Below are 15,352 nucleotides of genomic sequence, written 5' to 3' on the forward strand. Positions count from 1 at the left end.
ACATCTTCAACAAACTCGGACAAATAAAATCCTTATAAACAAATAAGGTTAACTTGTGGTTTTCGCTAAATCACTTGGAAATCAAAAATTGGGGATAAAGACATTTTATACCCTCAAGCTACCAAAATAAAACTCACGTATTACAACTTTAAACTCTTAAAAACTGCCACTTTACACCATCTACTAAGGTTTTACAGTCAAAATTGTTATGTGTCACCTCATTTTTATTGATCCCAACGACCATATTAATTTGAATTGAGTGTAAAGTATAAAAAATTTGGTAGTTTGAGGGTGCAATGTGTTAAGTTTTGATAGTTTGGGTTGAAAAATGTAAATATCTGCAGTTTAAAGGCCAAAACAAAAATTGCCTTATATGTTGGAATTGATAATGCAGCATGTTGATTTATCTTGGCAGTAAAATACTCAATAGCTCAAAAGACAAAAATATGTAACCTTCCAATATAGATTTTTTTTAAATAAATAAAAAAAAAACCAATTTGTTGGTGCGTTCTTTTTTTTTTTTTTTTTTTTTTGAAATAAAAAAGTATTTCCTTCATTGAATAATCAGTAACATTTCAGTCATTACAGTATTTTTCACTAAGAATGGAATTAGCAATCTGTAAAAGGCCTTCCTCTATCCACATCCTCTTCTCAGAAAAAGAAAAAGCTAATTTTGCAAGCTTATGTGCTAAATTGATAGCTTCTTTGTACACAAACCTAACACTCCATTCTGAATTCCCAACAAGGATCCTTCCGAGTGTCGTCTATGAGAACCCCATAAACAAAATACACAATGGACACACACCATCGATGCACATAGCAAATAGCTAGCATTTCCCTATTTGATATCGTTGTCCTCTGATCTTCCAAAATCCCAGCTCCACCCTTTCATTTCATAGCATCGTCTTTCTCACGTGAATGCAGGAATAAGGTATTGATAATGGTCAGTTTTTGCACCTTGGTTTTAGTTGTTTATGATGTAACTCCTAATTACAGGCCAAAATCATCATTGCATGTACGAAATAATACGTACCCCACTTTCTAACGTATATATGAAAGATGTTATCAAGGAGAATGGGGCTTGTCGTTAGTCCTTGTTAACGATGATAAAGAGACCACATTTGTATGTATTAATTACTAGCTAGGCGGCTCATGAGAAACTATAATTCAACTTGCTTTTCACATATAACCACTTGTAATTAATCTGTTGCAAAGAAGTTAATGATACACATAAGACTTTTTATATTAATTCTGATCCAAGGCGATTGATTATGTAATATAGAATATCCAAATCAATAAAAATATTTTAATATTTCACGATCACATTATTTGATCATAAAATTAAGGCCGGTAATGGAATCAACAAACAAACTCGAATTTAAAGAAATATTTTGATAATAAATTGAAAATCAAGGACTAAAGTGCGCAGCTTTATAAACGCGACTTGACTTAGTAAAATATAACAAGGATCAACTGCTAATTACAGCATTCATTACAACTATCCATTACGAACTAGTCATTACAAAACAGTTGATTACAACAACCATATTAATACAAATATGAAAAGCATCCATGACGCTACTATAAGTGCAGCCATATATCTAGGTATCAGAATCTTAGTTGATCCCACTTAATTCTCAATTTGTCTTTGATGCCGAGTAGTTTCTATTTCCGTTGCAGACTTGAACTTTGATGGCGCTTGCTCGATTGGATATTTTCAACTACCATTTGTTACTTCTAAAGTTCTCTGAAATTGACTTACTGGGATTACATACAAAACAAGACAAATCTCTAAAAGAAAAAAGAATGGAAATGAGATTGACAATTATGGCTCGAAGGAGAGTGACAATGATACCTAAACTTCTTGGAGGAGAATTTCAAGTTCAGCTGTTATCTTAGAGAAGAAATGCCTATTGTAAAGAATTGCTTCTCAACATCTCTTGCATTAATTCTAACAGCTTGAGGTGTGCATTCTTCGGAAGATCAAAATAGAGTACCTAAAAATAGAATACATGACATAACTTTTAGGTTCAAAGAAATTCAGAAGCTTAACTTTTGTCTCCAGACAAGAAGTGTGTAATATAGTAGACTCCTTGAGCCATTAGATATCAACACTTATATGTCAAATATACTGACTCCCAGAAGATTTTTCTTTTTGGATAAGTAAGAAAATATTGGTTAGACTCCTAGAGGAATTAAGATGCTCACCTTGTTTTGATAGGTAATACTAAAAAAATACCAGAGCTTTAATACTGAGAAACCCAACCCATTCAAAGGTATTACTAACAACACAAACACTGCAACAACACCTCCTAGCTCCTGCAATAGCACCTCATATTTCGCCCTAACAACACAAACACTGAAACAACACCAAACACAACCCATTCAAAGCCTAAAATTAAGATATTACCCACAATCGAATTTCACTCGCACAAACACATGAGGATCATAAACGAGGTATGAGAAACATGATAATTTCAGCAAGTATATAAAAGCTACTCTCATACTCAAAACTCAAAAAAATTTCACAATCATTGAACAATGGAAGAAATTGAAAACCAATTTCAATAAGGCACCAAACTGATCGACCCAGAGCAAGGAAAATTAAGAATTTTGAAAATTAGAATATGCTTGAACAAGCCCAAACACTGAAACATAAAATGGGTCTTCCCAAATAGTGAAAAATCAGAGGGAAAGTGTGGGGCTTACTTGGTGGCTCAGGAGAGGCGTCTCAATTGGCTGTGTGTGGTGGCAGTAGTGGCAGCACCTCTGTTATGTCACCCAAATCACCAAAACCCTACACACAGAGAGAGAGAGAGAGAGAGAGAGAGAGAGAGAGAGAGAGAGAGAGAGAGAAAGAGTAGAAAAGAAGAAGAAAAAGGGCACTTCATTTTGAGCGCCAGTCCAAATTTGAGAACAAACTTATGATGTTTGCAGAAAGTAAACATCACATCATGCAGAAACTTTAGAATGGTTAAGGAGAGTTGTGTTCAGAGTCGGTGGAAAAAATAAAAAAATTTTCAAAGCAATACTAGTCCAACCGCAACGGTATCGTTACCCTTAATTTATATATAAGTGATTATAAAATAATTAGAGTTTATTAGGGCAACAAAAGTCAAATCTAACAGTCAAAGTACACACTTTACCGCAAAAAGAAAACGAAAGATATAAAAAGAGGTGAGCAGCACTGCTCCATTTTACCATTAGGCCAAATTGGTATTTTTATTTTCATTTAATTTTTTTTATAATTTTAAATATTTTTAAAAAATATAAAAAAATACTAATATATTAATAATCACTTCCTTAACTATTAAGTAAAGAAAGAAATTAAAAATAAAATAAAATGCATAAAGTGTCAAAATGAGGAACAAGTTGAGTGGGCAAAATAACATTTTTCTAAAAAGAGTGCAGGGAGTGAGGTTTTGATTTGACCCTACTAGCGTTTTTACGAAAAGCTCCCTGCCTTTTTTACTTTAATTACAAAACTACCCTCCAGCACTATATACTGTACCAGATCCGAAAGTTTCATACCGGTTGAAACACGAAATACCGGTCGAAATTGATTGAAGCAACCCAATAAGACCAAAATTTGACCCTATACGAAGCGCAACCCTCTGCCGTACCAATTGTTGTTCCGGCATGGAAAATACTGAAATGATTTTAAAAACTTTGGTTCAAACCTTTAACTTCCAATACTTTTAATACCATTCTAATAAGTAATAACTCATCAGAAATGACAGCAGACAAATTCATTAAAAATAAATAATGATTACCATACGTATAATTTTTTATAAAATTTTATTTATAAACATGTATAATAACATAAGCATGATTTGATTTAAAAAAAAATCATCAAGAACTATTTTGATAGTAAATTAAAAATGAAGGACTAAAGAGCAAGCTTTACAAAGAAGTTAGGGGCCTGATTTATAAATGTGGCTTGACTTTATATAAATATATAAGGGACAAGGATCAATTGCTTGCTTGCACACAACTCTCCTCTCTTTCATTGCTTCCTTCCTCACTTTCTACATGTCCTCTCTACAGGTCCTCTCTTTCATTGCTTCGTTCAATGGATACTTTAAAAATAAAATGTGGCATGCTCAGTATTTTACAGTGCCTTCGAATTGATTAGGTTGTTAAGGAAATTATGTATATGATTGTTATAATAAATCTGATGATCGCACAAATTTGGATAAGATTGAATATTGAATATCAGCTTTTCAGTTTGCATTCTTGGTTGTTGCCAAAGTAACCCAATGATGTTTGACCCAAAAGCTGTGAAAAGAGTGTAAGGTTATTTGTAAGAAATTAAAGACTATATTATTGCATTAAGAAGAACTGTTACTTTTAAGGTAGTTGGGTATTTGAACCATATTTTGTTGGATTACTCTAATGATGAAAAATACAGTTATGATTATGTATTTTGCTATCTAGTAGAGTTATTTTATGAAAAAGTATGAGACAAATATCTTATTGCCTCATGTACAACAGGGACTGAGTTTGTGGTATACTTTGAGGCCACAATTTATGGAATCTAACTGAGAAGATTTATTTTAGGACTTGGAATTGTTGACTTATAGCCAAACCGTTAAGAAAATATTGCAATAATTCCTTAGAATATTTTTCTCCTAATGACAAATATTTAATGAAATTTTAAATACTTAAATGTTAAGGAGAAAGTATAAAAACAAATATGTCCATAAGATTAGTATGTTAATACTACTCTTATGTCCTTTAAATACTTTAAAGAACATGTTGAAAAGATGGATTAGATGTTTATACCATGATGTGAACATATTAAAGAGATCATTGATATGCTAAGTATTTTGTTATTGGACATTGAAATATAACTATTACGGTTGTTTCTATTTTCTTGTCTTTCCACTTTATATGTACATTAAATGATGTAGATGAATGATGACAATATAATGTCTATGATAGACATGAATTAGAGCCCAAGGCATTACAATATTAGCCTTAATTGTCTCAATTAATGATCGTGTTAAGTTACTCGTGTTGTGGTACGTGGAAAAGAATTGTTGGTTATATAACAGAGGACCGTCATGGCTCGTATTATTAGTTGGTTTGACATTAATATTACAGAACTTATGTAATGTATTTTGACCTATAAAAGTTTTTTGGAAATGAATTTGCGCAATATGTTTAATTTCATGTAATAAATCCATGAACGAAAAATATTATTTTATGGGTGTATGGGCCAAGTGGGAGAATGTAAGAGCTTTATTTAAACTCTATGTCCCACACACCTATATCCTGATGGTTTAGAATAGCTCAATTCTTATTAATTAATTGATGAGTCACAATTAGATAAGATTAACTTTAATGAGATAAGATTAACTTCATATCTAATCACAATAGGACACAAAGTCTGTAGATTTCTTGATGGCTAAAAGTTTATAAATAGTACTGAGGGGTTAATGGTTCTCATCTACAACATCATTGTGCCTCTAGCCTTTGGGAGACACTTGTGAGGTTAAGTGGCTAGGATTATCCTTCTCTCATAGTCAGATCAGATTCTTCATCGAACTGTGATGGAGAAATGTACTTCATTTAACTATTATTATTTTATTATCGTGGATCATAGAAAATCGAAGATTCAATTATTAATGTTCATATTAAAATATTTAACATTGTTGTTAGGTTATGTCAAAGATTTTATATACTAATTTATGTTTATCTAAGTCTATTAGAAAAATGATTTAACTAATTAAATTGATAATTTAGATTCATGTGATACGTTATATTTATTTTACAAAAAAACTAATTTTATAATCTGACGTACGACATCAAATTTATTGAGTTTAGTTTTTATGAAATCGTTTATGGTTAAAGATCAAAAGCTTTGAGTAGGGTTAAATTTTTCATTTCTCGTCTCTCACGAGTAGAGGTTTGCTCTTCTGTCTAGTGCATGTTTGGATTTACCCATGGCTGATGATTTGGAAGCGCTGTACGGGAAGCTATCCTTAACGGAGAATGAGCAAGAAGTTGTCTCTGTTGATGATACTAGTGCAGGAAAATATAGTGCATGGTGAGAAATGCTTGATAGTGCTATTGCTTACCACTAAACACTACAATAAAGAGGCTTTTAAGCAAGTCCTGAGGAAGATTTGGCACCCCACCAGATCTATGCGATTGCAGGAGTTGGGGTCTAAATTTCTTATCGCTGAGTTAGAGGATGGCAAAGATCAGGAGAGGATCCTGCGTGATGGGCCGTGGTCTTTTGACAAGCAATTAGTCCTTCTAAAGCCATTTGATGGCTTTCTTCAACCTCATAAGATAACTTTAACGGAAGCCCTTTTTAGGGTGCGTATTCATGATCTCCCACGTATGGCCTGTAGTCAAAGGGTTGCTCGTATAATTGGTGAATCACTGGGTAAAGTGTTGGAGGTGGATCTGCTTGATGGAGAGTGCAAATGGGGGGAGTTCATGTAGGTGCGAATTTGCCTTGATGTCTCTAAACCTCTTTTACAGGAGAAGTGTGTTAGCCTAGGAGGGAATAAGCCTTACTGGGTAAGGTTTTCATATGAAAGGTTGTCGGGGTTCTGTTATATATGTGGCCAGCTTGGGCATCTGCAGAGGGATTGTGAGCAGGCTGGGCAGAGTGAAGCTTCGGATGGGAAATTGCCTTACAGACAATGGTTGCGGGATCTTGGTCATGCCAGTCCAACGCCTTCTCAGAGTGCTCGTCGACAGTCGTCCAAGGTGGTCAATCTTTACGGTGAGGGTCAAAGCAGCGGGTCAAAGTTGGTCCCAACTGCAGGTGCAACATCTCCGGAAGCGGTTACAACGGTGTTTAAGAAGCCTTTAAATGTGGAGGATCCGTTATCTGCGGAAATAATGCAACCGTTAAAAGGGAGGGGGGGGGGGATAATGGCATTAAGCATGCCATAATGGTGGAGGTTGTGTCAGTTGAGGATGGGGTTGACGAAATGAGTGAATCTCGAAGTCAGTTGGAAGAAGTAATGCAGACGGCTGAAAATACAATGTTGATAGACCTGGTTTATTCTTCTGAGATGGGCTATTGTGATATGAGCCCATCCCCTAACAACCCAGGAAATAACACGGCGTTGCAACCTAAACAAGGCCCACCTAAAGTTTTCTGGAAACGGAAAGGGAAAGTGGTTAGGCAGGTAAAAGCTGTGGATGTTTGCTCTTCATGTTTGAAGTTGAGTAACGGAGCTCGATTACGAAACTGGATGAGGCTCAAGCAAAGAAGGCAAGGAGCATTTTTTAGGATGTTCAGATTTGTGTTCTTCATGAGGTACCAATTGTTCTATCGACAGGGTCTGATGTTCAGCCCTACCGACAACCATGAAAACAATATGCTGGCATTCTCGTGAGCTTTGGAACTCATTGGGAATTCGTGCACTTCGTGATTTAATCATGAGAGAAGGGCCCGATCTATTGTTCTTGCAAGAGACGAAGCTTACAACACGAGTTATGGATGTTTGTAAATATAAATTAGGTTTTACGAACTTTTTTTCTCTTGATTCTGTGGGGCGAAGTGGGGGGGGGGGGGGTTGGGTTTGTTGTGGAACTCTGAACTGGGAGTTGAAATTAAATCTTACTCACGATATCATATTGATGCTCATATTAAAATGGAAAATTTCACGGAATGGCAGTTTACGGGTTTATATGATCACCTAGAAACATCGAGTAGAAAGTCCACCTGGAATCTCATTAAAACGCTTAATTCGTTTGAGCAAATTCCCTGGTTGTTAGGGGTGATTTTAATGAAGTGTTGCATTCACATGAGAAACGAGGTGGAGGACCAAGACCTGTATCTCAGCTTAAGGCTTTTAGAGGGGTGTTAACAGATTGTGAGTTGAGGGATTTAGGTTTCAAAGGGCCCAGGTTTACTTGGTGGAATGGGAGGAACGACGATACTCATATCTATGAGCGTCTTGATAGGTTCTTGGGAAATATTTTGTTGTCTCAATTATTTCCACAATTGGTGATTCGACATGGGGCTATAGCACATATGGATCATTTGCCATTTCTATTCGAATCTTTTTGCTATAAGGATGAGTAGCAAAGAAAGGAGCAATTTCGCTTTGAGGTTATGTGGGTGGGAGAGGTGCAGTGTGAGAGAATTATTGAACAAGTCTGGAGTAACAGGGAGAGTAATCAGGGTATGGAAGGGATTATTAATCTCATTCAAGGATGTGGGGAAGAGCTGAAATCATGGAACATAGATTCCTTTGGGCATGTACAGAAAAATCTTAATGAGGCTAGGTCTAAGTTTGAGAAAATGCAATTTGCTCATTCTTATCATCTGGATCTTGGTGGCCTTAATCAAGCTCGAAAGGAAGTTCGGTTGTGGCTTGAAAGGGAAGAGGTGATGTGGAGACAACGATCTCGGGTGCATTGGCTTAAAGAAGGGGACCAAAACACACGGTTTTTCCATTCTAATGTATCTACTAGAAGGAAAAGGAATTTAATAAGGGTCCTTAAGGATGATAGGGGAATTTGGCATGAGGGGGTACGAAGGGATGATCTGGTTGTTGATTTCTTCAAGGAACTTTTCACCTCCTTTGTGCAGGGTGATCAGGAAGCTGTTTTGAGCTTGGTTGATAAGAGAGTAACTGCAGAAATGAATGTTGCACCTTCCAAGCCCTTTGTTGCAAAAGAAGTAAAGCAAGGCTTGAATCAAATGCAGCCAACCAAGGCGCCGGGACTTGATGGCATGTCTGCTCTATTCTTCCAATCATATTGGCACATTGTGGGAGGGTCTGTTACAAATGCAGTGTTAGATGCTCTTAACACAGGTAAATTGCATTCTAAACTAAATCATACTCTTATAAGTTTGATTCCTAAGAAGAAAACTTGTGAATTGGTTTCTGATTACCATCCAATCAGCCTATGTAATGTGGTTTATAAGCTTGTTTCTAAGGTCATTGTTAATAGACTGAAGATTGTTTTACCTGCCATCATTTTTGAATCTCAGTGTGCTTTTGTGGGGGGAAGGTTAATTAGTGACAATGTATTGACAGCTTATGAATTAGTCAATTACATGAGAAATAAAAGGCATGGGAAGAAATGGTATATGTCACTTAAATTGGGCATGAGTAAGGTATACGATAGAATTGAATGGGATTTCTTAGAGAAAATTATGCTTAAATTGGGGTTTGTACCCAGATTTGTTGCATTCATATGGAATGTATTAAAATTGTTACTTTTTTAGTTTTAATAAATGTGAATGCTCATGGACCCATTTCACCTACAAGGGTATTAGGCAAGGGGATCCACTCACCCCTTACCTTTTTCTCTATTGCATTGAAAATAGCCTTATTGAAAGATGCTGAGGCAAATAGGAGTTTGAGGGGTGTAAGAGTCTGTAAAGGGGCTCTAGTGGTAACACACCTCTTTGCTGATGATAGCATACTTTTCTGTCGAGCTGATGTTGAAACAACCAGATTTATTCAAGGTCTATTAACTACATATGAGATGGCTTCTGGGCAAAAGGTGAATAAAGGGAAAACAACTATGGTTTTTTCTAAAAATGTAGATGCTATTAAACAAAGAGAGTTGTTGCACTTATGGGGTGTTCGAACTTTCCAGCAGTATGATATATATTTAGGGTTGCCAAAGTTTGTGGGAAGATCTAAATCCAGATCATTTGAAGGTATTAAGACAAGGGTGTGGTCATATTTGCTGAGTTGGAAAGAGAGACTACTTTCTTAAGAGGGCAGGGAAATTCTTATTAAAACAATAGCCTTATCTATACCAACTTACTCAATGAGTTGCTTTAAATTACCCCTGACTTTGTGCTGTGAGCTAGGGAGGATGATGGCGAGGTTTTGGTGGGGTCAAAGAAGTAATGAGAGGAAAATCCATTGGATAAGTTGGAAGAAATTATGTGTGTCCAAATTTAGAGGTGTGATGGGGTTTCGCGATATACATATGTTTAATATGGCTTTATTGGCCAAACAGGGCTGGAGGCTTTTGCAAAATGAGAATTCTTTGCTGCAGAGAATTTTCATGGCTAAGTACTATCCCAAACTTCTTTAGGCGCTAACCCTTCCTATGCTTGGAGGGGTATTTTTGAAGCAAGGCAATGGCTTTTGAAAGGATGTAGGTGGCGTGTTGGGAATGGAGAATTGGTGAAGATTTGGAAGGACCCTCGGTTACCTGGACCTAGACCTTTACATTCTGATCTGGATAGTAGGAATGGGCTACCAATTGATGAAGAAAGTACAGTGGACATGTTAATTGATGATACTACAAGGACATGGAATGAACAATTGATTAGAGCTCTCTTCAATCCAAATGTAGCTTAGGAGATCCTAAAGGTTAGATTGCCGAAAAGTCAATGTATGGGTTGGTGGATTTGGGATAAGGAAGTAAATGGCAAATTCATTGTCAAGAGTGCTTATAAGCTGATTCAGGACTTTGAGGCCAGTGGTGATGGGGAAACATTCATGCAAATGCAAGACATGAATCTTTGGAGGAAAATATGGCATATGAAAGTCCCTAGGAAGATTAAAACGTTTGCTTGGAAGGCTTGTAAGGATATTTTACCAACACTTATTAATCTTAGGAGGAAAAAGGTGGAGGTGGAACTTTAGTGTTGTTTTTGTCTGACTCATGAGGAAGATATTACTCTTGCTCTGTTAACTTGTCCTACTAATTATATTGTTTGGTAGCGTTTCTTCCTGGTCAAGCTTTTTCATACTTCTTTCAATTTTATTCAGACTGTGTGAAGGGTTCTGATGCAAGGCAGTGAAACTGAATTAACTTTGTTTTGTGTCCTTTGTTGGAGCTTATGGTACAGAAGGAACCAAATACAGATGGAGAAGAATTTGATACAACCTGTCCAAGCAGTTGAACATGCTTTATCAATGTGCAAAGCTTTCAATGATGTGCGAGCTATTACATCAAGGGAGCAATTACAAAAACTGACTAAGTGGCAAGCTCCAGAAGATGGTGTTCTTAAATTAAATGTTGATGGGGCAACCTTTTCTGACCTGAGGAAGACTGGAGTTGGGGTTGTTCTGCGAGATAAAAATGGAGCAATTGTGATGGCAGCAAGCAAGACTGAGCTAGAGGTGGATGAGGTAGCTACAATTGAAGCCATTGATGTGTTGAGAGGGATACAACTTTGCCTTCCAATTGCCATTCCAAAATTAATCATTGAAACTGATTGTCTCAGCGTGGTTCAGGAACTACAATCTACAGAAGCCTTTTATGCTAGTGCTGGTAATCTGCTCAATGAGATTAAGAACCTGTTGCTGCATTTTCAGGAAGTACAAGTGCTGCATGTCAAGAGGATGGGTAGCTCATGCTTTAGCTAGATATGCTTGGAACGTTGTTGGAATTAATGTTTGGTGGGAGCAGATCCATTCTTTTGTTCACTATGCTTTATGATTTGATAACAATTGATGTATTGATGTTATTTTTAGTTGAATGAAGTTCTGGTTATCAAAAAAAAAAAAAATGAAGAAAGAAATCGTTTATGATTAAAACATTTGTTATTATGTTTTCACCACCAATACTGTTGTGATCATCAAGAACAATTAAAGGATAGTATTTAAACGATGTTGAATATGTTTTTTCATGAAATATATTAACTTTTTGTATACTTATTCACTCACTTCTGTTCGGACGTCGGCCTTAAATTTCCAAATTATAATGTTTCTTTCGAGTTTCTTAGTACTCTTTCACACCTTTTAGGTTGTTTTGATATTAAATGTGAAGAGATATTGATCCATATGTATGGCAACCATATTTGTTATATGAATGCTATATCACTGTTACATATTATTATGTTACAAGCCATGAATTCCATGTCATATGTTATATGTTTATCTGTTACATGCTACAAATATCATGTCATCTGTTATATGAGTATGTCATGAAATACGTCTAAGTCATGTATGAGTCTTTTATTTTATCATGATCTCAAGTGCTAAGATGAGAAATTATCCTAATGGAACTCATCTGTCTACACTTAAGTGTTTAAATTGGATGTGGAATCCCTTAGGTTGACAAAATACAATCAGTAGGCTTCGAATGGAACTTAAGTAATTGGTTACAAGAGAGAAGTCACGCACACAACACTGGTGGTTCCAAACTACATGTTTACAACTTCAATTATCATGATGTACTCACAACTAATGCAGATGCCTGTGATGTGATATGGTATTGACAGGAGTATACGGCCTTTAAGGAGTCGTGGAGCATCTGCGATTCACGTAAAAAAACATGTATATGTAATAAGGTCATGTTCATATCAAGTCATGCCACATTCAAGCGAAAGTCATGTTATGTTCATGTATAGCCATGTTATTTACAAGTCATGTCACGCATGTCCAAATCCATGTCATGATCCACATATGTCATTTTACTGTCATGCATGCCTATTTATACAATTGGTAGTTTAGTAATTTACTTGCTGAGATTTGTAAAATCTCAATTGGTAGCTAGTCTCGACTACCATTTTCTCCGGAATCGTAGACGATGTGTCAAGGGAGTAGGAATCAGGAGTCCAGGACTCAACCAGCTGGATGGGGTTAAGAGCATTAGTAGTGGGCTCAACAAAGTTAAATTTTGGCCAAGGAATAGCTAAGGTGCAAAATAAAGTATAAATGAACAGTGATTTTAGCCACATATTATATCACTAGCCAAACTTGTTGAGCCCAAGGGGCTGGCCAAATATTATTTTTGGACTAAAAAAATATCTTCTTGCTTCTCTCCCGCACAGTTTGAGAACATTGTGCTTTGAACAAATTAGGCCAACGGTTCAAATTCAGGTTCTGAAATTTCACCACCCTTTCCCATAAATTTTAATACAACAATAATACAACTATAAATTTTAATACAATCATAAGTTTTAATAGAACCATAAACTTTAATACAACTATATATCAATTGAAAAAATATTAGCGTTGTAAAAGAAAAAACCGTTAGGAAATTTTATCCGTTAGAATAATATGAACATTGAAAAATTAATATGTAGTTTTTTAATAACAAATAAATATTCAAATTACAATTAGAATTAAAATAAATGAAAAGCTCAAAATCAATATTTTAATAGAATGGTGATAGATTTGTTAAGTCTATTATTTGATATTATTGAAAAATGACTAGTTAAATTTGTAAAAGTGAATTTCCTAGTCAAATTTTGGCCAAAGTTTGTTGAGGCCATTACTAGTGGTCTAAGTAGGCTGCAGAGGTCGCTCAAGGAGTTCATCGGTGCTCCAATTTTTGGATTCCACTTTGGCGCTTATAGCTGAGTTGTGTGAGCGACTCGTTGTTTAGTTCAGTAGTTGTATTTATGTCTATACTTTTGGATCCTTGTTTTTGGTACTCATTTTGATTCAAATTGATGTTATGACTATTTGATATGCGAATATGATGTAAATATATTTATCTTTTGGGATATAGTACTCGGATACATTGTGTATTGCAAAAAAAAATTATCCGTATAGTGCATATTATTAGATGCATGTTAGGTGCGTTGCATTCTTAACTATCAGAAATAAGAGTATGTGATCATATGTTGCATGTCCCGATACTTCAATTCCATTAAATCCCAAATAGAATTTGGGGACATCACAATACTAAGGCTATTTCTATACTGAAACCATATATATGGGTAGACGGCTAGCATTTCTCAAATCATATATATGTGTAGGCAATGAGTGTCCAATAAATTATTTGATTTTCTAAATACTCATGGTCCATATTTGCGGCAACCTGGCCGACCGCACTTCATTAAGGAGGACAAGCTCGTCCAAAAATTGGGAGGCAACACATAATAGTAGCAAGACTCCCTCTACCCAATCAACACAAGAAAGATTTTATGCCCAACCAATTGGTGGAAAGATTTTCAAAGGCCAACAACTATATACCAATTAAAAAAAAATAAACTTATCGAATCTAATAAAACCTTTACGTTTCGTTGGATTATACAATTTAAATAAGATGAGATGAAATGTTTTATTTAAAAATTATATAAAATATTATTATAATAATTTTTTTTATATTTTTTAATTTTAAGATTTAAAAAAATGAAATTATTAATTATATTTTATATAAAAATTTAAAAAATTATCATAATTATGTAAAATAAGACGTGATAGTTTGATTTTTTTTAATCAAATCGGTCTAATATTAGAGTGAAAAAGCTTAAGAAAACTTACACTAGGATGACGACATCCAATTTATCCCATTCATATCCCACTCACTTTATTTGTGAAGGTCATAGGTGATGGTCGCGTATAGGTTGCCGGACTCGTACTATAATAGAAATCGTGTCATCTTCTCACAGTGATCCAGCCAATCAGTTCTTCAAAACCAAACAAAGAGCGAGCAGTTCCTTTGTATCTGGAATGATCTCGTTTTGATCTCCACTGTTTTCAAGAAAGCAAAGTTCAAACTTTTAACTTGCAATACTTTTAATACCATTCTAATAAGTAATAACTCATCAGAAATGACAGCAGATAAATCCATTAAAAATAAATAATGATTAATATATGTACAATTTTTTATATAATCATATTTTAAAAAGATAAAATCTTATTTATAAACAGGTATAATAATCTACTTAACAAAATATTTACATAATATGATTTGATTTAAAAAAAAAATTCTAAAATTTGAATCAATTTCTGTCATATAAATAATGTGGATATTGTGTTCTACCTATCAACTTATAAATAAAAAAAAATTAAAATATAAGTATTTGTGTAAAATAATATTACTCTCAATGGATAGTTAGTTATATTTGCGAATGTCTCATCATTATTAGAAGAAAACATATAACTGCTTATTAACATTATGAGTCGAAGAATAATATTTATACATTTTCACTGTTCATATATTTAATTTTTTTAATTAATTAAGAAAATAATTATGAGTATATTGGTATATTTTTTATTTTTAAAAATATTTAAATATGTTAAGAAAATGTAAAAAAATAAAATTTGTATTAGTAGCCGCCCGCGGCACACTAGCACTACCCATGGTCAAATGGAAAGGATGATACGACAACAAATCGAGAATTCTAACTTGGAATCAACAAAATAAACTCTGATTTTTTTTTTTTTTGATGGAAAATAAACTCGAATTTAAAGAACTATTTTGATAATAAATTAAAACTGAAGGACTAAAGTGCAAGCTTCATCAATAAGTTAGGAAACGTGGCTCGACTTTATATGGACAAGGGTCAATTGCTTGCTTGCACACAACTCTCCTCTCTTTTCACTTTCTACAGGTACTCTCTTTTTTCATTGCTTCCTTCCTCACTTTCTACCAAAGTTTTAAATTTTGTCGGTACGGTAAAAAATTTTTCGTTTCGGCCGTCTGGTCGGTACAGGTACTATAT

The 15,352-nt window shown here is 34.7% G+C and overlaps 1 protein-coding gene across 1 annotated transcript in view; it reads left to right on the forward strand.

The window, feature by feature from the left end:
* Positions 1-15,352, forward strand: part of LOC121254002 (NAC domain-containing protein 14-like) — a 59,984-nt gene that overhangs the window by 11,762 nt on the left and 32,870 nt on the right. The window lies entirely within an intron of this gene.

This window comes from Juglans microcarpa x Juglans regia, chromosome 3D, assembly GCF_004785595.1.
Source record: "Juglans microcarpa x Juglans regia isolate MS1-56 chromosome 3D, Jm3101_v1.0, whole genome shotgun sequence".
In the NCBI taxonomy this organism is placed as follows: Eukaryota; Viridiplantae; Streptophyta; class Magnoliopsida; order Fagales; family Juglandaceae; genus Juglans; species Juglans microcarpa x Juglans regia.